Below are 7,389 nucleotides of genomic sequence, written 5' to 3'. Positions count from 1 at the left end.
GTAAGTTTCACTGGACACTATTCACACCCTTAACCTCTGAGTTGGACAGACAAGATTGAGTATCATGTTCTTATACCTCTGAATACTTCAACCCAGGCATCAAGGCTATTCTTCTATGTTAAGAAGGTCACTGAGTGGTTTTAATAATCCATCACTGAACTAAGATTGATTCCTGTTTTCTTAACAATAGAATTGATTCTTAAAGTGTTTTATATTTTAAATGATTGATTAACTTTTAATTCCACCAATATTTAAGAGTAAAGTTATTTTTAAATGGAGTCAGATTAAACGAGTATTTACTTTACTTTATTTTGAAAACCTCATCTTAACACGGAAAGACAAAACACGTATTGGGAGATATTGTTAAATATTGATGAATATTTCCTCCCCTACAGTTTGGTGACCCCGACGTGATCTCGTGATTGCAGCAAGCAGAAAGGCGAGAAAAAATCAAGTCCGGCGGATCAAACAATGAGGTTTGAATTCCTTTGTGTCTACAGACAGCTTCTGTGGTAAGTGCAAATTTACAGCTGTGACAAAAGATTCAGGGAAAGTTTGAATTCACATCACATATAGACACATGGTATAGAACGGATCGACATATCCACTGATAGATCGGAGACCGTAGAAATCCGATGGGGGGAAAGGTTTCAACTCACAACTCACTAGGACAGGGATGTTCGAGTGTAGAAATAGATGAACAGATAATGGACACAGTTGGTTTGCAAGTCTATGAGACTTTAGTCCGTCTGCGCGATCTTGGCGTAAGTTTAAAATGGGAAAACAGTGAAATTCTTCACTGGTATTCAACAAAAGGCGTTGCATTAAAATCTAAAAGTAAATTTCGCGATCTCCCTGCAGCGATTTTATATTTGCTCCGACGCAATGATTTAAAGATGATAGCAGAGGGAGAACGTACTTTGGAGAACATCCAAAGTTCAAAAAGACTTCAATCAGAAGAAATAAAAAACCTAAGAGCAAAAATTGACGCATTCCATTATGAAAAAATCAGCTGGGCAAGACAGAGCGAAACAATGGAGGCAGAAATTAAACGGCTAAAACAAAAATTAAACTTAGACAAATGCTACACTTCCACACTGGAAGACTACTGTGGCGATGTTGGTTTTCCAGTGGCAGCTATTAAAGAGGCTGTCATTAGCTCCAAAGGCATAGAGTACTATGATCAAGACGACGGCCCTCTTTGTAATGCTAAGTTTAAACACTTTAGCTCCACTCAAAGCCAAATGAAGACTTGTCTCAAAACAGACAAAATTCCCAAGAAATCTGTCAAAATATCTGTAATGAAAACAGTAAGAAACGCAAACAATGACATCACTACCATTACTCGAGCATTATCATGCGAAGAATGTTCAAGACACAAAGAAGTAGTCGGCATCATGCCTCGCCGCGGGCCCTTTCAAAGTTATTGGGACAAACTAATGCTTCAGGCTTCTGTTTACAACCTAGAACCCCGAGATGTGTGGCAAATAGTCTTGCTCACCATTCCAGACGAGTTGCATTCTAAAATCCCCCAAGAACTCAGATCTGGAACAATTCTTGAGAGACAGCTCGAGAAACCAATAACGACATCTATGGCCGTCTAAAAGAGGTTTTACTTCAGATGAGAGGACCACCACAGGCCGAGTGGCACAGAATCCTTGAACTTAAACAATCAAATAAAGAAACATTTGAGGCATTTGCAGAGCGTATGTGGGTAGCCTTCAGAGAATACAGTGGGGTGGAAGATTGCAACCGTAACCATGAAATCCTCTTACAAATGCTGCGCAACAATGCTGGACCACACGTTCAGAATGCGTTAGCTCTGGTGGGGACCCACCCCACAACACATTCAACGCACTCGTTGAATGGGCCACAAAAATAGAACAGAGGTCAGAAACTCTAAAACTGTGCCCCGTAGCCGCAACTCAATGGGTAGCTGAAGGAGAAAATAATGTCATCATTTGTGACTATTGTCGTCGTCCAGGCCATAAAATAGAACGTTGTTTCAAACTACATGGTGCCCCACAGTCAAGACCCAAATTCAGAAAAGTAACTGGTACATCTCTGCGAGATCACACAGAAACTACTAACATGAGAGACACAGATGTGAGTGGCCCTTACGCAGACGTCCTAGCTGCTCTAGAAAAAATGAAGGAACAAAAATAGGGATGCGTGGCCTCCATTGGGAGCATTGTTTCGAGTGGTAACCGTGTAAAAGTAAAATCTAATCTTGGAGGCCGATTAGTTGACATTTTAATTGACACCGGTGCTGCTTGCTCCTGCACAAACATCCCACTACCTCTCACAAATGAAACCATTCAAATCAAAGGAATAGGTGACACTTTAATGACAGCGACACTTACAAAACCAGTCCGACTTGATTTAGGCGCAGTAGTGTTAACCGAGCCGTTCTGGTATTTACCTGGAAACAGCGAGGGTACAGTTTTGGGCATGGACATAATGGAAAAGCATGGCTTTGTCATCAACTGTTTGGAAAAACAGATTGAGATCATCACAGAGAAAACAGCTAAGAAAAATTCTGTCAGAAACTGTGCAAGCATTATGTCCATCACCACCCCTGACCCAGCACAACAGCTAATTGATAAAACACAGTGACATGTGGGTCAATCATGAACATGATTGTGACCTTCCTGACTTTGAAGTGAGTATTGAGGGAAATCCACCACCCCAAGTTTTGACTGAAGATTCGTGCAAATGTATTACAGGCATGTCCAAATCTCACATGCTAAACTCGCTTCAAAAAGTGAAAGGAACTTCGAACTATCTCCACGAGTGGATCCCACACTTTGCCAGTACTGTAACACCCCTGGGTACATTGTCAAAAGGCACGTTAAAGTCCTCTGACATCAAAGACTGGACTAATGAGAATAAAAAAGCGTCCACTGAACCTAAAGGACGTGTTTGTACCACACCAGTCTTACAGATGCCTAAACCACCCAAAAACCAAAGAAATGTCACAGATGGATTTCAATGGTCCACTCACCAGTGCCAAAAGGGGGTACAAAATGGTTGATGCCAAGCCAGCTTGCAAGAATTGTGGCACTGGTCTCAGGGAACCAAATTATCCCTCTGTTTGGAGCACCCTTCTAAATATGATCAGACCGAAACAACCATCTCACACATTTTCCATTGCCATCCCAGGACTCCTGATGTCAGGAAACTATTCAGAACAACCTGCACACAACTAGGCCATCAAGTCCCACTTATTCACAACTGCACAGGAGATGGATATGGAAATGTTCTAAGGGGCCATGTACATCCAACATCACACTTCTTCCAAAACAATCTCAAACATGACCCCCCGATTAGCACCGGAACCAAATGATAAATTTCAACATTCACTGTAGAGAGAGATCTACCCATCTCCCCACTCATAACAGAGCCAGTTATATGAGTTATTTTCCAAATCTCCATAATCTCACACACAGTTTGTTTTTCATTTAACTTTAATTTCTTTCCAAAAGACTAACCTGTCTGTAAAGACCCCTAGGCATGTCCTAAACAATTTAATTGATAAAGATATCAATTATTCAGAACTGTTCTCTACTTTAATGATGTATAATAACAATGAATGTACTGTATGTTTTGGGTTCTTTGTCACTTTTCCACTTATTCACCCAGAACAGGTTTTTTCCAAATTCCACCACCATATGCGCAATAGGCAGTGTGGTGAAGAATCAGATAATACAATGGGACCACATCATGGGTATATGACATTAAGAAACATTGAGACCTTGTTTACTTCTCGCACATGTTGTCATGAAATACAGTTATATAATCTGTACTTGTAACACCCTCAAACCTTTCAAATGATTCCAAGCTCATCAACGTCCCGTCTCTACATGGATACTCAGAAGCCATCCAGATGTCATACACACAGTGGTGTGTTACCAGTAAAATGAACTCTTCCCTACGGGTTTGACCTGTCCAGATCATCTACACGCTCAGCACAGTAATGCATACACTTGGTGGATTGGGTGTTCAAAGGATGTGTAATTGCCAGCTCAATCATATTCATTGCCACTCTAATCCAGTGTTGCTACATCCGATGCGCCCTCCGTTCCCTCCGCAAAGCAACGCACTCTGCTTTCGTACTCAGCCCCTTGCAACTGCCAGATTTACAAAGACTGAAATAATAGAATTATGGGTGTGGGTATGAACTGTCAATTTTCAAGTTGACCCCTATCGTTTTGTTCTGTGTTTATTTTTTATTTTGTTTGCATTTCCCAGATGGCTCTCAGGGGCCAAAGGGGGAAACTGTAAGACAGTCAGACACCCACCCTGAAATGTTGTCTAAGTTTTCTCTAGACTGAATGTCACCATTCTCTGCCTTTTTGATTATCTGTAAACTAATCAACCACCTAGGCTCAAACCTCATCATTTGGGAACTGTTTCTCATCACTCTAAAATGTAACACCTTCTGTTTACTTGATTCACTCTGTTGGTCTCAGTGCGAGAAGTGAAAGGATCTAGGTGACTTATTGTCAAGACCCCTGATGATCAAAGGTCTCCAGATGCGAATGGTGTCTCTATGCAAAGTCCCAATTGTTATGTGAATTAGAAGTGTTTCTGTTCTGGTTGGGTATTTAAGGGAAAGAGCAAGAACCTCACTTCGAGTTGATCTGCTTACCAGAGCTCCCACACATCGAGTGTGTTGCATTATCTGTTTCTTAAGTATTGTTACTATTTGCTATAGTTTGTTCATTTTGTACATCACAATAAACTGGAATGTTAACCCTTCATTTCTGATATTGCCTTATTGAGACTTTGTTCTAAATAATTAAGAATCTGTTATTGGATATTTATTTGGTCTTTAGTTATATGGTAAGTTTCATTTGGTAACATTCATACCCTTAACCTCTGAGTTGAATAGAAAAGATTGAGTATCATGTCCTTTAACCATTGAGTTATATTTTATGACCTCTGAATATCTCAACCTAGGTGTCTGGGCTGTTCTTCTATGTTAAGAAGGTCACTGAATAGTTTAAGTCTATATCTGCCATCCCTGAACTAAGTTAGTCTAAAAAGATCTTAGTTATATGGTAAGTTTCACTGGACACTATTCACAACCCTTAACCTCTGAGTTGGACAGACAAGATTGAGTATCATGTTCTTATACCTCTGAATACTTCAACCCAGGCATCAAGGCTATTCTTCTATGTTAAGAAGGTCACTGAGTGGTTTTAATAATCCATCACTGAACTAAGATTGATTCCTGTTTTCTTAACAATAGAATTGATTCTTAAAGTGTTTATATTTTAAATGATTGATTAACTTTTAATTCCACCAATATTTAAGAGTAAAGTTATTTTTAAATGGAGTCAGATTAAACGAGTATTTACTTTACTTTATTTTGAAAACCTCATCTTAACACCGGAAAGACAAGACACGTATTGGGGAGATATTGTTAAATATTGATGAATATTTCCTCCCCTACAGTTCCCTTCCTCCATCCCTCCTCTTTCCTTCATTTCTCCCTTCCTTCTTTCTTCAATCATTATACCCTTCATTCCTTCCTTTGTCCTTCTTCTTCCTTCCTCTTTTGATCCAACTGACTTGATCTGTTCCCTCACTCCATCTTTCTTTCCTTCCTTTTTACCTTCCTTCTTTCCACAATCATATTCCCTCCCTCCATCCCTTCCTTCCTTACTTCTTTCCCTTCGTCCTTACTTCTTCCTTCCTTGTTGACCCAATTCACCCAATCTGTTCCCTCCCTGCTTCTATCTTTCCTTAATTTTTCCCTTCTTTCTTTCCCCCCATCTTTCCCATTGTCCTTCCTTCCTTCCTTCCTTCCTTCCTTCCTTCCTTCCTTTCGTCCTTCCTTCCTTGACCCAGGAGGACAACAGGAGGGTTAAGACCAGGGTGTATGCTAGGGATGGGCGATATGGCCTCAAATCAATATCACGATTCAGTTCAGCTCAATACCGATAAATGGACGATACCTACTCACACTACTGTGTGTGTGTAAGGGCGGAGTGGTTTAGGTGCTTTTCCATACAGCTGAGTCCTTCACAGTTCCTCCTCAGCGGGGACGGGGTCGTTATATCACAGCGGCTACGGCCGTGTTGTCTCCCTCTCTTTTTTCTCTCCTTTCGTCAGCTCCAAACACACTTGTCTACACTCAGGTGAAAGAATAACAACAGTTTCAGTAGAGATCAGTGGGCGCTGCTGCTGGTATGTCACCGTAGGGCTGCACAATTAATCGAATTTAAATCACGATCACGATTTTGGCTGCCACGATTAAATTAAGATGATCGTCACGATTATTAACATGTAAAAAAACGGGCTGTGCTGCATATCAAATCAAGCGCTTTCTCAACCAATAGTCCGCCAACCACCAGGGGGCGAACGAGAGGTCAGGCCTCCATGAAGCTGCCTAACTAACAAGCGAGCGCATCCTCCCTTTACATGTTGTTTACAGTCCAGAGTGTGTGTCCCGGCCGGTCAGTCGGCACCTTCAGATGCTGCTGTACTGTGTCACCTTCTGCGCCCGGTGTTACGTCTCACTCATAGACTGTATGGATCTCACTCTGCAGTGAGAGTGAGACGATGTCGGCAGCAGACGGTGACAGTAGACATGACGTGTGTCTGTGTCTGGTCAGTCAGCACCTCAGGCTGTCTACTGTCGCCGTCTCGCTCTGGATCGGATCGAGGTCGGGCTGCGGGGTGGTCTCAAAGCTGGACCGAGACCCCGTCACCCCACGCGGCCGTTTTGGTGTTAATTACATACGTCGTGTAAATAAAACGTTCCGACCGTGATCATAACGGCCGGTAACGGCGATCTATGGCCGTTTTGGTGGCAGCACAGTTGAGCTAGGCCGACCTGCTGGACGCTGCCTGTGTGAAAACACTTGGTCTGTTCATTAAATGTTTTTAATTCGTTCCAAATTGCTGCTGAAGCGTCCGTGCTGTGCTTTGGTCCATGCTAGACAGACTCTTGCCCACACATATCTGTGTATCATTGATGGCAAAAATTTATTTTTACCTATAGCCTACTTTGAAATTACATTTCAGAGCCTGTACTTTCTTACTTTTATTTGAGTAAAGGAGTTGAATCAGCAGCTACTTCTACCAGATTTATTTTTTATTTTTTGTTTTTTACACAAGTATCTGTACGCTACTGTACAGAATGACACCTCTGCACTCTGCAATGGCATTTATTTTTCGCTAGCCCTTTGTCTTGGGTAAATTTTATTTTAGGCTATTATTTATTTTTATTTTACGTTTTATTTTGAACTGAAAGCCTTGTTCACATAGCCTATTGTTTGTTTCAAATAGAAAGTGCAATAAAAACATGTTTTATCTAACATAATGTATAATCGTGATTAATAATCGTGATTTCAATATCGACAAAAATAATCGTGATTA

At 41.1% G+C, this 7,389-nt stretch overlaps 2 pseudogenes; both read left to right on the top strand.

Moving 5' to 3' along the window:
- Nucleotides 1–613: 613 nt before the first annotated feature.
- Nucleotides 614–2,467, top strand: LOC146960761 (uncharacterized; annotated as a pseudogene).
- A 261-nt stretch (nt 2,468–2,728) lies between these two features.
- On the top strand, nt 2,729–4,157 carry LOC146960760 (uncharacterized; annotated as a pseudogene).
- The last annotated feature ends 3,232 nt before the right edge of the window (nt 4,158–7,389 follow it).

Source organism: Trachurus japonicus, unplaced genomic scaffold (genome assembly GCF_045865225.1).
Source record: "Trachurus japonicus isolate A0001 unplaced genomic scaffold, Traja_1.0 AP030016.1".
NCBI classification, from domain to species: Eukaryota; Metazoa; Chordata; class Actinopteri; order Carangiformes; family Carangidae; genus Trachurus; species Trachurus japonicus.
The sequence above is the reverse complement of the archived record's forward strand: the minus strand, read 5'-3'. Positions and strand labels throughout refer to the sequence as shown.